Source organism: Phocoena sinus, chromosome 2 (genome assembly GCF_008692025.1).
Source record: "Phocoena sinus isolate mPhoSin1 chromosome 2, mPhoSin1.pri, whole genome shotgun sequence".
Classification (NCBI taxonomy): domain Eukaryota; kingdom Metazoa; phylum Chordata; class Mammalia; order Artiodactyla; family Phocoenidae; genus Phocoena; species Phocoena sinus.
Genome location: NC_045764.1, coordinates 55334931 through 55357964, shown reverse-complemented (window position 1 = coordinate 55357964; position 23034 = coordinate 55334931). Strand labels below are relative to the sequence as shown.

Here is a 23034-nt window from a genome sequence, read left to right as displayed (position 1 = left end):
TAACTTCCTGCAGTCATGCTGTCAGACACACTTTCAGTTCTTGGTAAGGGATAGAGGTCCTTGTGAAGCAGGTTCAGGGCTCCAGCCCAGGTAAATGTTCGCATAAATCATGTTCTCTAAGGACCCAGGTTCACTTCTGAATCCTGCGTGATTTCCGTCCACATCTCAGGTGCAGTTTCTTGGCAAGGCTGGCCGTCAGCAAAGACAAGAGGACGTTTGCGTGGGCTGATGACTGGAGGTGCTGAGGAGAACTGGAAAAAGTGAGGCGGGCCCACGTTTCCGAGCGTGGACGTGGATATTTCAGGATGGTAGGTATTCAACCACCACAACATGTGTCATTGGATATTAGGTTTTCTTCTGACGGCCCCAGTGGCTGCAAGAGTAGATTGACTGTTGCTCTTGCAGAGTGGCCTGAGGGCTGCGGATTGCCCAGGGTTTTGGAGTACTAGGAGGTCATGGCTCCTCTGCAGACCCGCATGGCATGCCCGATTGTGTTGTGCAGCGTCCCAGCACGTGCTTGGATCGATGGTGACACCCTTGTATGCATTCCTTGGAAAATCTGAACAAAATGAGTGAGAACACTCTACCGTCTCCTCATCGAAACTGAGGTCCGGCACGTTTCCTGTCTCGGGGGTAGGGCACAGTTAGGTGTGAGGGCCAGCGTCCCCTCCTGACATGATGCAAACACCACCCAGGGCTCCAGCTTTGGAGGGGTTTCTATCTGAGAGTGGACCATGTCTGCACATAAACTGGGTCGTCTATGAATCCCAGGTCCCTGCTGAAAGGCCGATGAGGGAATTTGAGGGGGCAGGCTCAACTGCTGATCTTCAGAGTGGGAGTGTGGACTGGGGTAGGCCCATTGAGCTTGCAGCTTGGGAGGTGTGTTTTGGCCAGTGTCACGGTTTGTGCGTGCCACTTTGGGGGTTGATTCTGGAAGCCAAAATGAGAAAGCTTCCCTGGTTGGAGCATGGAACCTCTGGCCAGGCCTGTGGCCCTCCCTGTCGTTGCGTTTGGCGCATTGAGGTTCTTGGGTGCCTGGTGGGTCTGGAGCAGTCGGTGGGGCTGGCTGGGGTTGGACATTGGCAGAAGGGGGCTGATGGATTAGGCCTCAGGGGTGCCCATGTCAGCTCATCTACTGCAGCTTCTGGCACAGTGTTTGCACTAAGTGGGTCATCGTGGAGTGGGGTTAGGAACGAGTGCTGCATTTTAGCCTGCGTGGTGACTGTTGGCCTGGAGAGGAAGGTAAGACATTATGAGGACATGTCCTGTGTGATGTCGTGGGATGGGCTGTCATCATTGTGTTGCAGATGCTGGCCACGGCTTCCCAAGCATGTGTCCTGTTCGTGGTGGGCTGGCATCGGCTGCGTATGAAGGGGATGGCTTTGGCAGTTCATGAGGATTCGGTGAGGTAGGTAACATGTGATGAGTTGAGATTCCGTTGCTGGAGGGATGACTCCCAAAGGGTGTCTTGCGGGACCTAGAGAAGATAGACATGCTGAGGCGTGTGTGCCCCTCTTCTTGAGGATAGGTGAGTTATGCGAACATGCCCTTTGGCCGCTTTGTCCCTTGTTTGGGAATGTGCAAGTGAAAGTTTTTCTCCTGGAGGGCATGACGCGGCCGGCCCGTGTGTCATGCAGGCCTTTCGAACAGCCAGAAGTTTACGCGGGGCAGAGATGGGGACACTGTTGCTATGCTAGGTGCGCTGCCGTGGACAGGCACTGTGCCCTTTCAGAGTTACAGGTCCCCTCGCGTGGCAGAGGTCTTCTGTTGGAAGTCTGTCTGTGGTCCTCGGGGACAGTGCTTTTGATCTCTGCAAGGTCCTTAGTAGTGTCGCTGTGGCAGTGGAGAAGTGCCATAATGCATGGGGTGGGGTAGGCGTCATCAAAGCAGACATGTATGTGGCCTGTCTTCCTTGGTGTACAGTGACCCCATGTTCGCATGATGTCTGTGGCTTCAGGTAAGGTCGAGTTGCCCTGAGGGCAGGAGGAGGGCACTTAGGACAAGGCTGTCAAAAATTTGAGCATTTCCTCCAGGTTCAGGGCCGAGAAACCTGCCGCTGGGCGCTGGCGAGACGTGGCCGGGAAGATGGTCTAGTTTCTGCTGTGGGGTTCCAACCTGGATTATGGTTGCTTAATCCTACCACTTCCCGTGGTGGGCATACCCACGGGTCCACAGAACGTGATTTGTCCTATTTGGCGAGAATTGGCTTTTGGGCCAAATATCGTTAGCCCCTTGAGTGGTGCCAGTCTGCATCTTGCCTGTAGCCATCTTCAGGTTGGTTTCAGTCCACCCATAGGAGTTTCCCTTGCTTCCGGAAGCACTGGGAGTGGCCCAAGTGCACATCAGATGTGCAGTTAGCTGGCAGGATGTCCATGTCCACACTCATGTGACACCCACGGCCGGTAGGCAGGTCTCATCTAGGTTCGTCCTTTGGTCAGAAGGCATGGCTATGCGAGAGCGGGAGTCTGTGGCCTATTTCTACAGCTCCTGGGGGTCACAGTTCTCATAAGTCTCCTGCAGCTCACAGGGGTCTTTCTTTTTCTGTTGGGAGTCCAACCAGGGTGTTGTGTATAATCTCTGGTATTAACTATTGGAGGCTTCTGCAGAGGGCCACAGGGACACACAGAGAGCAAGACGCGTTTTCAGAGGCACACGCAGGAACCCACAATCGCGTCCTCGTGCGCAGTCGCAGTCGCACACGCCCACGCGCGTGAATACACACATACAGCGTCTCACACACTGGCCAATGTACATGCCTAACTTCCTGCAGACATGCTGTGAGTCACAAAACAATAATCAGTGAGGGATAGAGGTCCTTGGGAAGCAGGTTCAGAGCAGAAGCCCAGGTAAACATTCGCATGGATCATGTTCCCTGAGGACCTCGGTCCACTTCTGAAGCCTCTGTTATTTCTGTCCACTTCTCAGGTGTAGTTGCTCGGCAAGGCTGGCTGTCGACAAAAAGAAGACCTTCACGTACTCTGATGCCTGGATGAGCTAAGGAAAACCGGATAAAGTGAGGCGGGCGCATACTGCTGAGCATGGCCTTGGATTACTCAGGACGGTAGGCATTCACTCACCCTAAGATGTGCCATTCCACATTAGGTTTTCCTCAGATGGGCCCAAAGGCTGCAAGAGTGGATTGATGTTTGCTTTTGCTGAGTGGTCTGAGGACTGTGGATTCCCCAGGCTGTTGGAGTACTCCAGGGTAATGTCTCCTCTGCAGAGCCGCATGGCCTGCCTGGTTATGTTCTGCAGCTTCCCAGCATGTATTCAGATCGATGATGACACCCTTGTATGCATTCCATGGAAAATCTGAACAAAATGAGTGAGAACACTCTACCGTCTCCTTATCGAAACTGAGGTCCAGCACGTTTCCTCTCTCGGGGTTAGGGCACAGTGAGGAGTGAGGGTCATCATCCCCTCCTGACATACATGCAAATACCACCCAGTACTCCAGCACTGGAGAGGTTTCTGTCTGAGGGTGGACCGTGTCTGCACATAAACTGGGTCATCTATGAATCCCAGGTCCCTGCTGAAAGGCCGATGAGGGAATGTGAGGGGGCAGGCTCACCTGCTGATGTTCAGAGTCAGAGTGTGGGCTGAGGTAGGTGCAGTGAGCTTGCAGCTTGGGAGGTATGTTTTGGCCAGTGTCATGGTTCTTTTGTGCCGCTTTGGGTGTTAATTCTGGAAGCCAAAATGAGAAAGCTTCCCTGGTTGGAGCCCGGAGACTCAGGCCAGGCCTGTGGCCCTCCCTGTTTTTGCGTTTGTCATGGTGAAGTTCTTGAGTGCCCAGTGGGGCTGGAGCAGTGGGTGTGTGGGGGCTGACGTTGGGCATCGGCGCAAGGGGGCTGATGGATTAGGCCTCGGTGTTGCGCTTGTCAGCTCCTGTATTGCAATTCCTGGCACAGTGTTTTCCCCCCGTGGGTCATCGTGGAGTGGGGTGAGATCCGAGTGTTGCATTTAAGCCTGCGTCGTGGCTGATGGTCTGGACAGGAAGGTAAGGCATGGAAAGGACAGGTCCTACGTGATGTTGTGGCATGGGCTGTCATCATTGGGTTGCAGGCTCTGGCCTCGGCTTCTCAAGGATTTGTCATGTACATGATGGGCTGGCATCACCTGCCTATGGAGAGGATGGCTTTGGCGGTTCATGTGGATGCGATGAGGTAGGTAACCTGTGTAGACTTGTGATCCCGTTGCCGGAGAAATGATTCCCAAAGGGTGTCTTGCGTAAGCTAGAAAAGATCGATATGCTGAGGAGTATGTGCTGGCCTGCTCGGGGTAGGTGAGGTATGCTAACATGCCCTTTGGCCACTTTGTTCCCTAGTTTGGGAGTGTGCAAAGCGAAAGTGTTTTTCCCGGAAGGCGTGACGCAGCCGGCCCATGAGGTACGGATGCCTGTCTAACAGCCAGAGGTTTATCCGAAGCAGTCCGTTGGCATGGTAGAGATGGGCGCATTGTTGTGATGCCAGGTGCGCTGACCTTGACAGCCACTTTTCCCTTACTGGCTTCCAGGTCTCCTCATGTGGCAGAGGTCTTCCGTTGGAAGTTTGTCTGTGGTCCTCGCGGACAGTGCTTTTCTCTGTGAGGTCCTCAGAAGTTTTGCTGTGGCAGTGGAGAAGTGCCAGGATGTATGGTGTGGGTTCGGCGTCATCAAAGCAGAAATGCTTGTGGTCTGTCTTCCCTGGTGTACAGTGTCCCCGTATTCGCATGTTATCTCTGGCTTCTAGTAGGGTCCAGTCGCCATGTGGGCAGGAGGAGGGCAGTGAGGACAAGGTTGCCGAGTGTTTGAGTGTTTCCTCGGGATTCAGGGCGCTGAATCCTGCCAGAGGGGAGCTGGCCGAGATGTGGCCGGAGAGGTGGCCTAGTTTTAACCGTGGGGTTTGAACCTGGGTCATGGTTACTGAAGACCACCTCTTGCCATGGTGGGCATTCCAACGGGTCCACGGAAAGTGATTTGGCCTAGTTGGCGAGAAGTCGCACTTGGGCTGAAGTCCATTAGACCCTTGAGAGGTACCGGGTTGCATTTTGTCTGCAGCCAGCAGCAGGTCATTGTCAACGCCATCCATCGGAGGTTCCCTTGCTTCCAAAAGCGCTGGGAGTGACCCCAGGTGCACATCTGATGTGCTAATAGCTAGCAAGGTCTCTAGGTCCATGTAGATGTGACACTCACGGCTGGGAGGCAGGTCTCCTCGACACTTTGTGCTTTGGTGAGAAGGCATGGCTGAGGGATAGCGGGAGTCGGTTGCCTATTTCAACAGCCTCTGGTGGTCAAAGTTAGCATATGGCCTCTTGAAGCTGGCAGGGGTATTTCTCCATTCAGTGGGGTGGTCCAAAGTCAGGGGATTGTGTATAACCTGCGACATTTACTATTCAGTGTCACTGCAGAGGGCCTCAAGGACACACAAAGACCAAGACGGGGATTCAGAGTTCCACACAGAAACCCACAAGCACATCATCGTGCGTAGTCATAGTCACACACGCGCACACGCAGGAACACACACATACACCCTCACACACAAAGGCCAACGTACATGCCTAAGTTCCTGCAGTCATGCTGTCAGACACACTTTCAGTTCTTGGTAAGGGACAGAGGTCCTTGTGAAGCAGGTTCAGGGCTCCAGCCCAGGTATATGTTAGTATAAATCATGTTCCCTAAGGACGCCCGTTCACTTCTGAATCCTGCATGATTTCTGTCCACATCTCAGGGGCAGCTGCTTGGCAAGGCTGGCCGTCAGCAAAGACAAGAGGACGTTTGTGTGGGCTGACGACTGGAGGTGCCGAGGAGAACTGGAAAAAGTGAGGCGGTCCCACGTTTCCGAGCGTAGACGTGGTTAACACAGGAAGGTAGGCGTTCAGCCACACTAAAATGTGCCTTTGGATATTAGGTGTTCCTCAGGCGGGCCCAGTGGCTTCAAGAGTAGATTGACTGTTGCTCTTGCAGAGTGGCCTGGGGGCTGTGGATTCCTCAGGGTTTTGGAGTACTACGAGGTCATGGCTCTTCTGCAGACCCGCATGGCATGCCCGGTTGTGTTCTGCAGCGTCCCAGCATGTGCTTGGTTCGATGATGACGCCCCTGTATGCATTCCTTGGAAAATCTGAACAAAATGAGTGAGAACACTCTACCGTCTCCTCATCGAGTCTGAGGTCCAGCAGGTTTCCTCTCACGGGCGTACGGACAGTGAGGAGCGAGGTAGGTAACCTGCGTAGAGTTGTGATCCCATTGCCGGAGGAATGACGCCCAAAGGGTGTCTTGCAGGACGTAGAGAAGATAGACATGCTGAGGTGTCTGTGCCGCTCTCCTTGAGGATAGGTGAGTTATGCGAACATGCCCTTTGGCCACTTTGTTCCCTTGTTTGGAAATGTGCAAAGGGAAAAGTTTTTCTCCCAGAAGGCATGATGCGGCCGGCCTGTGAGGCACGCAGACCTTTCGAACAACCAGCGATTTATCTGGAGCAGTCTGTTGGTGGAACAGTGACGTGGGCACTGTTGGCGATGCCAGGTGCTCTGCCGCGGACAGGCACTGTGCCCTTTGAAGCTTCCAGGTCCCCTTGGGTGGCAGAGGTCTTCCGTTGGCAATCTGTCTGTGGTTCTCGGGGACAGTGCCTTTGATCTCTGCGAGGTTATCGGTAGCACCGCGGTGGCAGTGGAGAAGTGCCAGGATCCGTGGGGTAGGGTCCGTGTCATCAAAGCATACATGCTTACCGTCTGTCATCCCTGGTGTACAGTGTCCTGCTGTGTGCATGATGTCTGTGGCTTCCAGTAGGGTCGAGTTTCCCCGTGGGCAGGAGGAGGCACAGAGGACGAGGCTGGGAAGGATTTGTGCGTTTCCTCGGGGTTCAGGGCCGCCAACACTGCTGTCTGGGTGCTGGCGAAACACGGCAGGGATGGTAGCCTAGTTTCGGCTGTGGGGTCCGAACTTGGGTCATGGTTGCTGAAGCCCACCACTTCCTGTGGTGAGCATTCCTACGGTTCCACGGAAAGTGATTTGGCCTAGTTGGCGAGAATTGGCACATAGGCCGAATTTCGTTGGCCCCTTGAGTGGTGCCGGGCTGCATCTTGCCTGTAGCCTGCTACAGGTCAGGGTCGGCGTGACCAGCGGAGGTCCTCTTGCCTCTGGGAGTGCTGGAATTGGCCCCAAGTGCACATCAGATGTGCTACTAGCTGGCAGGATCTCCGGGTCCACGTATATGTACCACCCACAGCCGGGAGGCAAGTCTGGTTAGGTCTTTGTGCTTTGGTCAGAAGGCTTGGCTGTGGGAGAGTGGGAATCCGTGGTCTACTTCAACAACCTCCGGGTTTCAGAGTTCACATTCAGCCTCTAGAAGCTTGAAGGGGTCTTTCTCTATTCAGGGAGGGCGGTGTCCAAAGCCAGCGCGCTGTGTATAAACTGTGGTTTTACGGTTCGGTGTCTCTGCAGAGGGCCTCAGGGACACACGGAGACCATGATGCGGATTCAGAGGAACACAGAGAATCCCGGAAGCGTGTCCTCGTGAGCAGTGACAGTCACACATGTGCACACGCGTGAACACACATATAGACCCTCTCACATACCGGGCAACGTACGTGCCTAACATTCTGCAGTCGTGCTGTCAGACAAACATTGAGTTCTCAGTAAGGCTGGAGGTCCTTGGGAAGCAGGGTCCGGGCTCAAGCCCAGGTTAACATTCACATGAATCACGTTCTCTGCAGACCCCGGTCCAATTCCGAAGCCTGCGTGATTTCTGTCCACTTCTCAGGTGCAGTTGCTGGGCAGGGGTAGCCGTCAGGAAAGGCAAGAAGAGTTTCGCGTTGTGTGATGACTGGAGGTGCTAAGGAGAACTGGCAAAGTGAGGTGGGGGCAGGTTGCTAAGCATGGTCCTGGATGACTCAGGAAGGTAGGCGTTCACCCACCCTAAGATGTGCCACTGGATATTAGGTTTTCCTCAGACGGGCCCAGTGTCTTCAAGAGTAGATTGACTGTTGCTCTTGCAGAGTGGCCTGAGGGCTGTGGATTCCCCAGGGTTTTGGAGTACTACGAGGTCATGGCTGCTCTGGAGACCTGCATGGCATGCGCGGTTGTGTTGTGCAGCGTCCCAGCACGTGCTTGGATCGATGATGACACCCTTGTATGCATTCCTTGGAAAATCTGAACAAAATGAGTGAGAACACTCTACCGTCTCCTCATCGAGTCTGAGGTCCAGCACGTTTCTTCTCTCGGGCATAGGGGACAGTGAGGAGCGAGGTAGGTAACCTGCGTAGAGCTGTGATCCCATTGCCGGAGGCATGACGCCCAAAGGGTGTCTTGCAGGACGTAGAGAAAATAGATATGCTGATGTGTCTGTGCCGCTCTCCTGGAGGATAGGTGAGTTATGCGTACATGCCCTTTGGGCACTTTGTTACCTTGTTTGGGAATGTGCAAAGCTAAAATTGTTTTTCCCACAGGGCATGATGTGTCCGGCCCGTGAGGCTCGTAGGACTTTTTTTTTTTTTTTTTTAAACATCTTTATTAGGGTATAATTGCTTTACGGTGGTGTGTTAGTTTCTGCTTTATAACAAAGTGAATCAGCTATACATATACATATGTTCCCATATGTCTTTCCTCTTGCGTCTCCCTCCCTCCCACTCTCCCCATCCCACCCCTCCAGGCTGTCACAAAGCCCCGAGCTAATATCCCTGTGCCTTGCGGCTGCTTCCCCCTAGCTATCTACTTTACTACGTTTGTTAGTGTGTATATGTCCATGACTCTCTCTCGCCCTGTCAAAACTCACCCTTCCCCCTCCCCATATCCTCAAGTCCGTTCTCCAGTAGGTCTGCGTCTTTATTCCTGTCTTACCCCTAGGTTCTTCATGACATTTTTTCCCCTTAAATTCCATATATATGTGTCAGCATAACGGTATTTGTCTTTTTCTTTCTGACTCACTTCACTCTGTATGACAGACTCTAGGTCTATCCATCTCATTACAAATAGCTCAACTTCATTTCTTTTTAAGGCTGAGTAATATTCCATTGTGTATATGTGCCACATCTTCTTTATCCATTCGTCCGATGATGGGCGCTTAGGTTGTTTCCATCTCCGGGCTATTGTAAATAGAGCTGCAATGAACATTTTGGTACATGACTCTTTTTGAATTTTGGTTTTCTCAGGGTATATGCCCAGTAGTGGGATTGCTGGGTCATATGGTAATTCTATTTGTAGTTTTCTAAGGAACCTCCATACTGTTCTCCACAGTGGCTGAACCAATTCACATTCCCACCAGCAGTGCAAGAGTGTCCCCTTTTCTCCACACCCTCTCCAGCATTTATTGTTTCTAGATTTTTTGATGATGGCCATTCTGACTGGTGTGAGACGATATCTCATTGTAGTTTTGATTTGCATTTCTCTAATGATTAATGATGTTGAGCATTCTTTCATGTGTTTGTTGGCATTCTGTATATCTTCTTTGGAGAAATGTCTATTTAGGTCTTCTGCCCATTTTTGGATGGGGTTGTTTGTTTTTTTGTTATTGAGCTGCATGAGCTGCTTGTACATTTTGGAGATGAATCCTTTGTCAGTTGCTTCATTTGCAAATGTTTTCTCCCATTCTGAGGGTTGTCTTTTGGTCTTGATTATGGTTTCCTTTGCTGTGCAAAAGCTTTGAAGTTTCTATAGGTCCCATTTGTTTATTTTTGTTTTTATTTCCATTACTCTAGGAGGTGGGTCAGAAAGGATCTTGCTGTGATTTATGTCATAGAGTGTTCTGCCTATGTTTTCCTCTAAGAGTTTGATAGTTTCTGGCCTTACATTTAGGTCTTTAATCCATTTTGAGCTTATTTTTGTGTATGGTGTTAGGGAGTGATCTAATCTCATACTTTTACATGTACCTGTCCAGTTTTCCCAGCACCATTTATTGAAGAGGCTGTCCTTTCTCCACTGCACATTCCTGCCTCCTTTATCAAAGATAAGGTGTCCATATGTGCGTGGGTTTATCTCTGGGCTTTCTATCCTGTTCCACTGATCTATCTTTCTGTTTTTGTGCCAGTACCATACTGTCTTGATTACTGTTGCTTTGTAGTATAGTCTGAAGTCAGGGAGCCTGATTCCTCCAGCTCCTTTTTTCGTTCTCAAGATTGCTTTGGCTATTCGGGGTCTTTTGTGTTTCCATACAAATTGCGAAATTTTTTGTTCTAGTTCTGTGAAAAATGCCAGTGGTAGTTTGATAGGGATTGCATTGAATCTGTAGATTGCTTTGGGTAGTAGAGTCATTTTCACAATGTTGATTCTTCCCATCCAAGAACATGGTATATCTCTCCATCTATTTGTATCATCTTTAATTTCTTTCATCAGTGTCTTATAATTTTCTGCATACAGGTCTTTTGTCTCCTTAGGTAGGTTTATTCCTAGATATTTTATTCTTTTTGTTGCAATGGTAAATGGGAGTGTTTTCTTGATTTCACTTTCAGATTTTTCATCATTAGTATATAGGAATGCCAGAGATTTCTGCGCATTAATTTTGTATCCTGCTACTTTACCAAATTCATTGATTAGCTCTAGTAGTTTTCTGGTAGCATCTTTAGGATTCTCTATGTATAGTATCATGTCATCTGCAAACAGTGACAGCTTTACTTCTTCTTTTCCGATTTGGATTCCTTTTATTTCCTTTTCTTCTCTGATTGCTGTGGCTAAAACTTCCAAAACTATGTTGAATAAGAGTGGTGAGAGTGGGCAACCTTGTCTTGTTCCTGATCTGAGTGGAAATGCTTTCAGTTTTTCACCATTGAGGATGATGTTTGCTGTGGGCTTGTCATATATGGCCTTTATTATGTTGAGGAAAGTTCCCTCTATGCCTACTTTCTGGAGGGTTTTTATCATAAATGGGTGTTGACTTTTGTCGAAGGCTTTCTCTGCATCTATTGAGATGATCATATGGTTTTTCTCCTTCAATTTGTTAATATGGTTTATCACATGGATAGATTTGCGTATATTGAAGAATCCTTGCATTCCTGGAATAAACCCCACTTGATCATGGTGTATGATCCTTTTAATGTGCTGTTGGATTCTGTTTGCTAGTATTTTGTTGAGGATTTTTGCATCTATGTTCATCAGTGATATTGGCCTGTAGTTTTCTTTCTTTGTGACATCCTTGTCTGGTTTTGGTATCAAGGTGATGGTGGCCTTGTAGAAGGAATTTGGGAGTGTTCCTCCCTCTGCTATGTTTTGGAAGAGTTCGAGAAGGATAGGTGTTAGCTCTTCTCTAAACGTTTGGTAGAATTCACCTGTGAAGCCATCTGGTCCTGGGCTTTTGTTTGTTGGAAGATTTTTAATCACAGTTTCAATTTCAGTACTTGTGATTGGCCTGTTCATATTTTCCATTTCTTCCTGATTCAGTCTTGGCAGGTTGTGCATTTCTAAGAATTTGTCCATTTCTTCCAGATTGTCCATTTTATTGGCATAGAGTTGCTTGTAGTAATCTCTCATGATTTTTTTAATTTCTGCAGTGTCAGTTGTTACATCTCCTTTTTCATTTCTAATTCTATTGATTTGAGTCTTCTCCTTTTTTTTCTTGATGAGTCTGGCTAGTGGTTTATCAATTTTGTTTATCTTCTCAAAGAACCAGCTTTTCGTTTTATTGATCTTTGCTATTGTTTCCTTCATTTCTTTTTCATTTATTTCTGATCTGATTTTTATGATTTCTTTCCTTCTGCTAGCTTTGGGGTTTTTTTGTTCTTCTTTCTCTAATTGCTTGAGGTGCAAGGTTAGGTTGTTTATTCGAGATGTTTCCTGCTTCTTAAGGTGGGCTTGTATTTCTATAAACTTCCCCCTTAGAACTGCTTTTGCTGCATCCCATAGGTTTTGGGTCGTTGTGTCTCCATTGTCATTTGTTTCTAGGTATTTTTTTATTTCCTCTTTGATTTCTTCAGTGATCACTTCATTATTAAGTAGTGTATTGTTTAGCCTCCATGTGTTTGTATTTTTTACAGATCTTTTCCTGTAATTGATATCTAGTCTCATGGCGTGGTGGTCAGAAAAGATACTTGATACAATTTCAGTTTTCTTAAATTTACCAAGGCTTGATTTGTGACCCAAGATATGATCTATCCTGGAGAATGTTCCATGAGCACTTGAGAAAAATGTGTATTGTGTTGTTTTTGGATGGAGTGTCCTATAAATATCAATTAAGTCCATCTTGTGTAATGTATCATTTAAAGCTTGTGTTTCTTTATTTATTTTCATTTTGGATGATCTGTCCATGGGTGAAAGTGGGGTGTTAAAGTCCCCTACTATGAATGTGTTACTGTCGATCTCCCCTTCTATGGCTGTTAGTATTTGCCTTATGTATTGAGGTGCTCCTATGTTGGGTGCATAAATATTTACAATTGTTATATCTTCTTCTTGGATCGATCCCTTGATCATTATGTAGTGTCCTTCTTTGTCCCTTTTAATAGTCCTTATTTTAAAGTCTATTTTGTCTGATATGAGAATTGCTACTCCAGCTTTCTTTTGGTTTCCATTTGCATGGAATATCTTTTTCCATCCCCTCACTTTCAGTCTGTATGTGTCTCTAGGTCTGAAGTGGGTCTCTTGTAGACAGCATATATAAGGGTCTTGTTTTTGTATCCATTCAGCCAATCTGTGTCTTTTGGTGGGAGCATTTAGTCCATTTACATTTAAGGTAATTATCGATATGTATGTTCCTATTCCCATTTTCTATATTGTTTTGGGTTCGTTATTATAGGTCGTTTCCTTCTCTTGTGTTTCTTGTCTAGAGAAGTTCCTTTAGCATTTGTTGTAAAGCTGGTTTGGTGGTGCTGAACTCTCTCAGCTTTTGCTTGTCTGTAAAGGTTTTAATTTCTCCATCAAATCTGAATGAGATCCTTGCTGGGTAGAGTAGTCTTGGTTGCAGGTTTTTCTCCTTCATCACTTTTAGTATGTCCTGCCACTCCCTTCTGGCTTGTAGGGTTTCTGCTGAGAGATCAGCTGTTAACCTTATGGGGATTCCCTTGTGTGTTATTTGTTGTTTTTCCCTTGCTGCTTTTAATATGCTTTCTTTGTATTTAATTTTTGACAGTTTGATTAATATGTGTCTTGGCGTATTTCTCCTTGTATTTATCCTGTATGGGACTCTCTGTGCTTCCTGGACTTGATTAACTATTTCCTTTCCCATATTAGGGAAGTTTTCAACTATAATCTCTTCAAATATTTTCTCAGTCCCTTTCTTTTTTTCTTCTTCTTCTGGAACCCCTATAATTCGAATGTTGGTGCGTTTAATGTTGTCCCAGAGGTCTCTGAGACTGTCCTCAGTTCTTTTCATTCTTTTTTCTTTATTCTGCTCTGCAGTAGTTATTTCCACTACTTTATCTTCCAGGTCACTTATCCGTTCTTCTGCCTCAGTTATTCTGCTATTGATCCTATCTAGAGTACTTTTAATTTCATTTATTGCGTTGTTCATCGTTGCTTGTTTCATCTTTATGTCTTCTAGGTCCTTGTTAACTGTTTCTTGCATTTTGTCCATTCTACTTCCAAGATTTTGGATCATCCTTACTATCATTATTCTGAATTCTTTTTCAGGTAGATTGCCTATTTCCTCTTCATTTGTTAGGTCTGGTGGGTTTTTATCTTGCTCCTTCATCTGCTGTGTGTTTTTCTGTCTTCTCATTTTGCTTATCTTACTGTGTTTGGGGTCTCCTTTTTGCAGGCTGCACGTTCGTAGTTCCCGTTGTTTTTGATGTCTGTCTCCAGTGGCTAAGGTTGTTTCAGTGGGTTGTGTAGGCTTCCTGGTGAAGGGGACTAGTGCCTGTGTTGTGCTGGATGAGGCTGGATCTTGTCTCTCTAGTGGGCAGGTTCACGTCTGGTGGTGTGTTTTGGGGTGTCTGTGGCCTTATTATGATTTTAGGCAGCCTCTCTGCTAATGGGTGGGGTTGTGTTCCTGTTTTGCTAGTTGTTTGGCATAGGTTGTCCAGCACTGTGGCTTGCTGGTCGTTGAGTGAAGCTGGGTGCTGGTGTTAAGATGGAGGTCTCTGGGAGATTTCCACCATTTAATATTATGTGGAGCTGGGAGGTCTCTTGCTGACCAGTGTCCTGAAGTTGGCTCTCCTACCTCAGAGGAAGAGCCCTGACTCCTGGGCTGGAGCACCAAGAGCCTTTCATCCACACGGCTCAGAATAAAAGGGAGAAAAAGTAGAGAGAATTAGTAGAAGTATGAGGAAAGAAAGAAGGAAAGGAGGAAAGGAAGGAAGGAAGAAAGAAGCAAAGAAGGAAAGAAAGGAGGGAGGGAGGGAGGGAGGAAAGAAGGAAGGAAGGAGGGAAAGAAGGAGAAAATGTAGAGAGAATTAGTAGAAGTATGAGGAAAGAAAGAAGGAAAGGAGGAAAGGAAGGAAGGAAGAAAGAAGCAAAGAAGGAAAGAAAGGAGGGAGGGAGGGAGGAAGGAAGGGAGGAGGGAAAGAAGGAGAAAATGTAGAGAGAATTAGTAGAAGTATGAGGAAAGAAAGAAGGAAAGGAGGAAAGGAAGGAAGGAAGAAAGAAGCAAAGAAGGAAAGAAAGGAGGGAGGGAGGGAGGGAGGGAGGAAGGAAGGGAGGAGGGAAAGAAGGAGAAAATGTAGAGAGAATTAGTAGAAGTATGAGGAAAGAAAGAAGGAAAGGAGGAAAGGAAGGAAGGAAGAAAGAAGGAAAGAAAGGAAGGAGGGAGGGAGGAAGGAAGGGAGGAAGGAGGGAAAGAAGGAAAAAAGAAAGAAAGAAGATACAGTAAAAATAAAATAAAGTATAATATAGTTATTGAATTAAAAAATATTTAGAAAAAAAAAAGGGCCGGATAGAACCTTAGGACAAATGTTGGAAGCAAAGCTATACAGAGAAAATCTTACACAGAAGCATACACATACACGTTCACAAAAAGAGGTAAAGGGGGAAAAATCATAAATCTTGCTCTCAGAGACCACCTCCTCAATTTGGGGTGATCCGTTGTCTAAAGGAGGGAAGGAAGGAAGGAAGGAAAGAAAGAACGAAGGTAAAGTATAATAAAGTTATTACAATTAAACTTAATTATTAAGAAAAAGAATTTTTAAAAAAAAATCATGGACGGATAGAGCCCTAGGACAAGTGGTGGAAGCAAGAGTATACAGACAAGATCTCACACAGAAGCATACATGTACACATTCACAAAAAGAGGAAAAGGGAAAAAAATCACAGATCTCACTCCTAAATTCCACCTCTTCAATTTGGGATCACTCCCTGTCTATTCAGGTATTCCACAGATGCAGGGTATATCAAGTTGATTGTGGAGCTTTAATCCGCTGCTTCTGTGGCTGCTGGGAGAGATTTCCCTTTCTCTTCTTTGTTCTCACAGCTCACAGGGGCTCAGCTTTGGATTTGGCCCTGCCTCTGCGTGTAGGTTGCTGGAGGGCGTCTGTTTTTTGCTCAGACAGTATGGGGTTAAAGAAGCCGCTGATTCGGGGGCTCTGGCGCACTCAGGCCAGGGGGGAGGGAGGGGCACTGCGTGCGGGGCGGGCCTGCGGCGGCAGAGGCCAGCGTGACGATGCTCCAGCCTGAGACCCGCTGTGCGTACTCCCGGGGAAGTTGGCCCTGTATCCCGGGAACCTGGCAGTGGCGGGCTGCACAGGCTCCGTGGAAGAGGGGTGTGGAGAGTGACCTGTGCTCGCGCACAGGCCCCTTGGTGGCGGCAGCAGCAGCCTTAGCGTCTCCCGCCCGTCTCTGGGATCCGCGGTTTTAGCCGCGGCTCGCGCCCGTCTCTGGGGTTCGCGCTTTTATCCGCGGCTCGCGCCCGTCTCTGGGGTTCGCGCTTTTAGCCGCGGCTCGCGCCCGTCTCTGGGGTTCGCGCTTTTAGCCGCGGCTCGCGCCCGTCTCTGGAGTTCATTTAAGCAGCGCTCTTAAACCCCTCTCCTCGCGCACCAGGAAACAAAGAGGGAAGAAAAAGTCTCTTGCCTCTTCGGCAGGTGCAGGCTTTTCCCCGAACTCCCTCCCGGCTAGCCGTGGTGCACTAACCCCTTCAGGCTATGTTCAAGCCGCCAATCCCAGTCCTCTCCCTGCGCTGCGTCCAAAACCGAAACCCGAGCCTCAGCTCGCAGCCCCGCCCGCCCCGGCGGGTGAGCAGACAAGCCTCTCGGGTTGGTGAGTGCCGGTCGGCACCGATCGTCTGTGCAGGAATCTCCCCGCTTTGCCCTCCACACCCGTCGCTGTGCACCACTCCGCGGTCCCGAAGCTCCCCCCTCCGCCTCCCGCAGTCTCCGCCCGCGGAGGGGCTTCCTAGTGTGTGGAAACTTTTCCTCCTTCACAGCTCCCTCCCACTGGTGCAGGTGCCGTCCTTATTCTTTTTTCTCTGTTTTTTCTTTTTTTCTTTTGCCCTACCCAGGTACGTGGGGAGTTTCTTGCCTTTTGGGAGCTCTGAGGTCTTCTGCCAGCCTTCAGTAGGTGTTCTGTAGGAGTTGTTCCACGTGTAGATGTATTTCTGTTGTATCCGTGGAGAGGAAGGCGATCTCCGCGTCTTACTCTTCCGCCATCTTCCCACAAAACCTCGCAGGAATTTCAAAGAGCCAGAGATTTATCTGGAGCAGTCTGTTGGCGGAACAGCAACGCGGACACTGTTGCGATGCCGGGTACGCTGCCGCAGACAGGCACTGTGCCCTTTGAAGCGTCCAGGTCCCCTTGAGTGGCAGAGGTCTTCCGTTGGCAATCTGTTTGTGGTTCTCGGGGACAGTGCCTTTGGTCTCTGTGAGGTCCTCGGTAGTGTCACTGTGGCAGCGGAGAAGTGCCAGGATCCGTGGGGTAGGGTCAGTGTCATCAAAGCAGGCATGTTACGATCTCTCACCCCTGGTGTACAGTGTCCCCCTGTTTGCACGGTATCTGTGGCTTCCAATAGGGTCGAGTTGCCCCGTGGGCAGGAGGAGGCCTTGGAGGACGAGGCTGGCAAGGATTTGTGCGCTTCCTCAAGGTTCAGGGCCGCCAACCCTGCTGGGTGGGTGCTAGCGAAACATGGCAGGCATGGTGGCCCAGTTTCGGCTTTGGGGTCTGAACTTGGGTCATGGTTGCTGAAGCCCACCGCTTCCTATGGGTCCACAGAAAGCGATTTGGCCTAGTTGGCGAGAACTGGCACATAGGCCGAATTCCGTTAGCCCCTTGAGTGGTGCCGGGCTGCATCTTGCCTGGAGCCTGCCTGCAGGTCAGGGTCGGCCCGGCCAGCGGAGGTTGTCTTGCCTCCGGGAGTGCTGGAAGTTGCCCCAAGTGCACATCAGATGTGCTACTAGCTGGCCGCTTCTCCAGGTCCACGTATATGCCACACCCACGGCCGGGAGGCAAGTCTGGTTAGGTCTTTGAGCTTTGGTCAGAAGGCTTGGCTGTGGGAGAGCGGGAATCCCTGGCCTACTTCAACAGCCTCCGGGTTGCAGAGTTCGCATTCAGCCTCTTGAAGCCTGAAGGGGTCTTTCTCCATTCAGGGGGGGCTGTGTCCAATGCCAGCGCGCTGTGTATAAACTGTGGCTTTTACGCTTCGGTGTCTCTGCAGAGGGCTTCAGGTACCAACGGAGGCCAAGATGCAGATTGAGCAGAACACAAAGAAGCCCAGAAGCACGTCCTCGTGAGCAGTGACAGTCACGCCCGCGCACACGCGTGAACACGCAAATAGACCCTCTCACATACCGGGCAACGTACGTTCCTAACTTCCTGCAGTCGTGCTGTCAGACACACATTAAGTTCTCAGTAAGGGTAGAGGTCCTTGGGAAGCAGGGTCCGGGCTCAAGCCCAGGTAAACATTGGCATGAATCACGTTCTCTGAGGACCCCGGTCCAATTCTGAAGACTGCGTGATTTATGTCCACTTCTGAGGTGCAGTTGCTGGGCAGGGGTGGCCGTCAGGAAAGGCGAGAAGACGTTCACGTTGTCTGATGACTGGAGGTGCTAAGGAGAACTGGAAAAGTGAGGTGGGGGCCGGTTGCTAAGCATGGTCCTGGATGACTCAGGAAGGTAGGCGTTCACCCACCCTAAGATGTGCCCCTGGATATTAGGTTTCCCTCAGACGGGCCCAGTGGCTTCAAGAGTAAATTGACTGTTGCTCTTGCAGAGTGGCCTGAGGGCTGTGGATTCCGCAGGGTTTTGGAGTACTAGGAAGTCATGGCTCCTCTGCAGACCAGAATGGCATGCCCGGTTGTGTTGTGAAGCGTCCCAGCACGTGCTTGGATCGATGATGATACCCCTGTATGCATTCCTTGGAAAATCTGAACAAAATGAGAGAGAACACTCTCCCGTCTCCTCATCGAGTCTGAGGTCCAGCACGTTTCCTGTCTCGGGCATAGGGGACATTGAGGAGCGAGGTAGGTAACCTGCGTAGAGTTGTGATCCCATTGCCGGAGGCATGACGCCCAAAGGGTGTCTTGCAGGACGTAGAGAAAATAGATACGCTGATGCGTCTGTGCCGCTCTCCTGGAGGATAGGTAAGTTATGCGCACGTGACCTTTGGGCACTTTGTTACCTTGTTTGGGAATGTGCCAAGCTAAAATTGTTTCTCCCACAGGGCACGATGCGTCCGGCCCGTGAGGAACGCAGGACTTTCGAAGAGCCAGAGATTTATCTGGAGAAGTCTGTTGGCGGTACAGCTACGCGGACAATGTTGCGATGCCGGGTGCGCTGCCGCAGACAGGCACTGTGCCCTTTGAAGCGTCCAGGTCCCCTTGGGTGGCAGAGGTCCTCCGTTGGCAATCTGTTTGTGGTTCTCGTGGACAGTGCCTTTGGTCTCTGTGAGGTCCTCGGTAGTGTCACTGTGGCAGTGGAGAAGTGCCAGGATCCGTGGGGTAGGGTCAGTGTCATCAAAGCAGGCATGTTACGATCTCTCACCCCTGGTGTACAGTGTCCCCCTGTTTGCACGGTACCTGTGGCTTCCAATAGGGTCGAGTTGCCCCGTGGGCAGGAGGAGGCCTCGGAGGACGAGGCTGGCAAGGATTTGTGCGCTTCCTCAAGGTTCAGGGCCGCCAACCCTGCTGGGTGGGTGCTAGCGAAACATGGCAGGCATGGTGGCTCAGTTTCAGCTTTGGGGTCTGAACTTGGGTCATGGTTGCTGAAGCCCACCGCTTCCTGTGGTGGACATTCCTATGGGTCCACAGAAAGCGATTTGGCCTAGTTGGCGAGAACTGGCACATAGGCCGAATTCCGTTAGCCCCTTGAGTGGTGCCGGGCTGCATCTTGCCTGGAGCCTGCCTGCAGGTCAGGGTCGGCCCGGCCAGCGGAGGTTGTCTTGCCTCCGGGAGTGCTGGAAGTTGCCCCAAGTGCACATCAGATGTGCTACTAGCTGGCCGCTTCTCCAGGTCCACGTATATGCCACACCCACGGCCGGGAGGCAAGTCTGGTTAGGTCTTTGAGCTTTGGTCAGAAGGCTTGGCTGTGGGAGAGCGGGAATCCCTGGCCTACTTCAACAGCCTCCGGGTTGCAGAGTTCGCATTCAGCCTCTTGAAGCCTGAAGGGGTCTTTCTCCATTCAGGGGGGGCTGTGTCCAATGCCAGCGCGCTGTGTATAAACTGTGGCTTTTACGCTTCGGTGTCTCTGCAGAGGGCTTCAGGTACCAACGGAGGCCAAGATGCAGATTGAGCAGAACACAAAGAAGCCCAGAAGCACGTCCTCGTGAGCAGTGACAGTCACGCCCGCGCACACGCGTGAACACGCAAATAGACCCTCTCACATACCGGGCAACGTACGTTCCTAACTTCCTGCAGTCGTGCTGTCAGACACACATTAAGTTCTCAGTAAGGGTAGAGGTCCTTGGGAAGCAGGGTCCGGGCTCAAGCCCAGGTAAACATTGGCATGAATCACGTTCTCTGAGGACCCCGGTCCAATTCTGAAGACTGCGTGATTTATGTCCACTTCTGAGGTGCAGTTGCTGGGCAGGGGTGGCCGTCAGGAAAGGCGAGAAGACGTTCACGTTGTCTGATGACTGGAGGTGCTAAGGAGAACTGGAAAAGTGAGGTGGGGGCCGGTTGCTAAGCATGGTCCTGGATGACTCAGGAAGGTAGGCGTTCACCCACCCTAAGATGTGCCCCTGGATATTAGGTTTCCCTCAGACGGGCCCAGTGGCTTCAAGAGTAAATTGACTGTTGCTCTTGCAGAGTGGCCTGGGGGCTGTGGATTCCGCAGGGTTTTGGAGTACTAGGAAGTCATGGCTCCTCTGCAGACCAGAATGGCATGCCCGGTTGTGTTGTGCAGCGTCCCAGCACGTGCTTGGATCGATGATGATACCCCTGTATGCATTCCTTGGAAAATCTGAACAAAATGAGAGAGAACACTCTCCCGTCTCCTCATCGAGTCTGAGGTCCAGCACGTTTCCTGTCTCGGGCATAGGGGACATTGAGGAGCGAGGTAGGTAACCTGCGTAGAGTTGTGATCCCATTGCCGGAGGCATGACGCCCAAAGGGTGTCTTGCAGGACGTAGAGAAAATAGATACGCTGATGCGTCTGTGCCGCTCTCCTGGAGGATAGGTGAGTTATGCGAACGTGACCTTTGGGCACTTTGTTACCTTGTTTGGGAATGTGCCAAGCTAAAATTGTTTCTCCCACAGGGCATGATGCGTCCGGCCCGTGAGGAACGCAGGACTTTCGAAGAGCCAGAGATTTATCTGGAGAAGTCTGTTGGCGGTACAGCTACGCGGACACTGTTGCGATGCCGGGTGCGCTGCCGCAGACAGGCACTGTGCCCTTTGAAGCGTCCAGGTCCCCTTGGGTGGCAGAGGTCTTCCGTTGGCAATCTGTTTGTGGTTCTCGTGGACAGTGCCTTTGGTCTCTGTGAGGTCCTCGGTAGTGTCACTGTGGCAGTGGAGAAGTGCCAGGATCCGTGGGGTAGGGTCAGTGTCATCAAAGCAGGCATGTTACGATCTCTCACCCCTGGTGTACAGTGTCCCCCTGTTTGCACGGTATCTGTGGCTTCCAATAGGGTCGAGTTGCCCCGTGGGCAGGAGGAGGCCTCGGAGGACGAGGCTGGCAAGGATTTGTGCGCTTCCTCAAGGTTCAGGGCCGCCAACCCTGCTGGGTGGGTGCTAGCGAAACATGGCAGGCATGGTGGCTCAGTTTCGGCTTTGGGGTCTGAACTTGGGTCATGGTTGCTGAAGCCCACCGCTTCCTGTGGTGGACATTCCTATGGGTCCACAGAAAGCGATTTGGCCTAGTTGGCGAGAACTGGCACATAGGCCGAATTCCGTTAGCCCCTTGAGTGGTGCCGGGCTGCATCTTGCCTGGAGCCTGCCTGCAGGTCAGGGTCGGCCCGGCCAGCGGAGGTTGTCTTGCCTCCGGGAGTGCTGGAAGTTGCCCCAAGTGCACATCAGATGTGCTACTAGCTGGCCGCTTCTCCAGGTCCACGTATATGCCACACCCACGGCCGGGAGGCAAGTCTGGTTAGGTCTTTGAGCTTTGGTCAGAAGGCTTGGCTGTGGGAGAGCGGGAATCCCTGGCCTACTTCAACAGCCTCCGGGTTGCAGAGTTCGCATTCAGCCTCTTGAAGCCTGAAGGGGTCTTTCTCCATTCAGGGGGGGCTGTGTCCAATGCCAGCGCGCTGTGTATAAACTGTGGCTTTTACGCTTCGGTGTCTCTGCAGAGGGCTTCAGGTACCAACGGAGGCCAAGATGCAGATTGAGCAGAACACAAAGAAGCCCAGAAGCACGTCCTCGTGAGCAGTGACAGTCACGCCCGCGCACACGCGTGAACACGCAAATAGACCCTCTCACATACCGGGCAACGTACGTTCCTAACTTCCTGCAGTCGTGCTGTCAGACACACATTAAGTTCTCAGTAAGGGTAGAGGTCCTTGGGAAGCAGGGTCCGGGCTCAAGCCCAGGTAAACATTGGCATGAATCACGTTCTCTGAGGACCCCGGTCCAATTCTGAAGACTGCGTGATTTATGTCCACTTCTGAGGTGCAGTTGCTGGGCAGGGGTGGCCGTCAGGAAAGGCGAGAAGACGTTCACGTTGTCTGATGACTGGAGGTGCTAAGGAGAACTGGAAAAGTGAGGTGGGGGCCGGTTGCTAAGCATGGTCCTGGATGACTCAGGAAGGTAGGCGTTCACCCACCCTAAGATGTGCCCCTGGATATTAGGTTTCCCTCAGACGGGCCCAGTGGCTTCAAGAGTAAATTGACTGTTGCTCTTGCAGAGTGGCCTGGGGGCTGTGGATTCCGCAGGGTTTTGGAGTACTAGGAAGTCATGGCTCCTCTGCAGACCAGAATGGCATGCCCGGTTGTGTTGTGCAGCGTCCCAGCACGTGCTTGGATCGATGATGATACCCCTGTATGCATTCCTTGGAAAATCTGAACAAAATGAGAGAGAACACTCTCCCGTCTCCTCATCGAGTCTGAGGTCCAGCAGGTTTCCTCTCACGGGCGTACGGACAGTGAGGAGCGAGGTAGGTAACCTGCGTAGAGTTGTGATCCCATTGCCGGAGGAATGACGCCCAAAGGGTGTCTTGCAGGACGTAGAGAAGATAGACATGCTGAGGTGTCTGTGCCGCTCTCCTTGAGGATAGGTGAGTTATGCGAACATGCCCTTTGGCCACTTTGTTCCCTTGTTTGGAAATGTGCAAAGGGAAAAGTTTTTCTCCCAGAAGGCATGATGCGGCCGGCCTGTGAGGCACGCAGACCTTTCGAACAACCAGCGATTTATCTGGAGCAGTCTGTTGGTGGAACAGTGACGTGGGCACTGTTGGCGATGCCAGGTGCTCTGCCGCGGACAGGCACTGTGCCCTTTGAAGCTTCCAGGTCCCCTTGGGTGGCAGAGGTCTTCCGTTGGCAATCTGTCTGTGGTTCTCGGGGACAGTGCCTTTGATCTCTGCGAGGTTATCGGTAGCACCGCGGTGGCAGTGGAGAAGTGCCAGGATCCGTGGGGTAGGGTCTGTGTCATCAAAGCATACATGCTTACCGTCTGTCATCCCTGGTGTACAGTGTCCTGCTGTGTGCATGATGTCTGTGGCTTCCAGTAGGGTCGAGTTTCCCCGTGGGCAGGAGGAGGCACAGAGGACGAGGCTGGGAAGGATTTGTGCGTTTCCTCGGGGTTCAGGGCCGCCAACACTGCTGTCTGGGTGCTGGCGAAACACGGCAGGGAT

At 50.7% G+C, this 23034-nt stretch overlaps 7 non-coding genes across 7 annotated transcripts; all 7 read left to right on the top strand.

Annotated features, from left to right (window-relative positions):
* The first annotated feature begins 519 nt into the window (after window positions 1–519).
* On the top strand, window positions 520–612 carry LOC116750114. The gene has a single exon (XR_004348843.1). It is a non-coding gene; the product is annotated as a small nucleolar RNA SNORD116 (small nucleolar RNA).
* A 2660-nt stretch (window positions 613–3272) lies between these two features.
* On the top strand, window positions 3273–3365 carry LOC116750127. Its single transcript, XR_004348856.1, has one exon. It is a non-coding gene; the product is annotated as a small nucleolar RNA SNORD116 (small nucleolar RNA).
* A 2690-nt stretch (window positions 3366–6055) lies between these two features.
* LOC116750124 lies at window positions 6056–6148 on the top strand. The gene has a single exon (XR_004348853.1). It is a non-coding gene; the product is annotated as a small nucleolar RNA SNORD116 (small nucleolar RNA).
* A 1937-nt stretch (window positions 6149–8085) lies between these two features.
* On the top strand, window positions 8086–8178 carry LOC116750113. The gene has a single exon (XR_004348842.1). It is a non-coding gene; the product is annotated as a small nucleolar RNA SNORD116 (small nucleolar RNA).
* Window positions 8179–18139: 9961 nt separating this feature from the next.
* On the top strand, window positions 18140–18232 carry LOC116750131. Its single transcript, XR_004348860.1, has one exon. It is a non-coding gene; the product is annotated as a small nucleolar RNA SNORD116 (small nucleolar RNA).
* A 1939-nt stretch (window positions 18233–20171) lies between these two features.
* On the top strand, window positions 20172–20264 carry LOC116750130. The gene has a single exon (XR_004348859.1). It is a non-coding gene; the product is annotated as a small nucleolar RNA SNORD116 (small nucleolar RNA).
* Window positions 20265–22203: 1939 nt separating this feature from the next.
* Window positions 22204–22296, top strand: LOC116750129. Its single transcript, XR_004348858.1, has one exon. It is a non-coding gene; the product is annotated as a small nucleolar RNA SNORD116 (small nucleolar RNA).
* The last annotated feature ends 738 nt before the right edge of the window (window positions 22297–23034 follow it).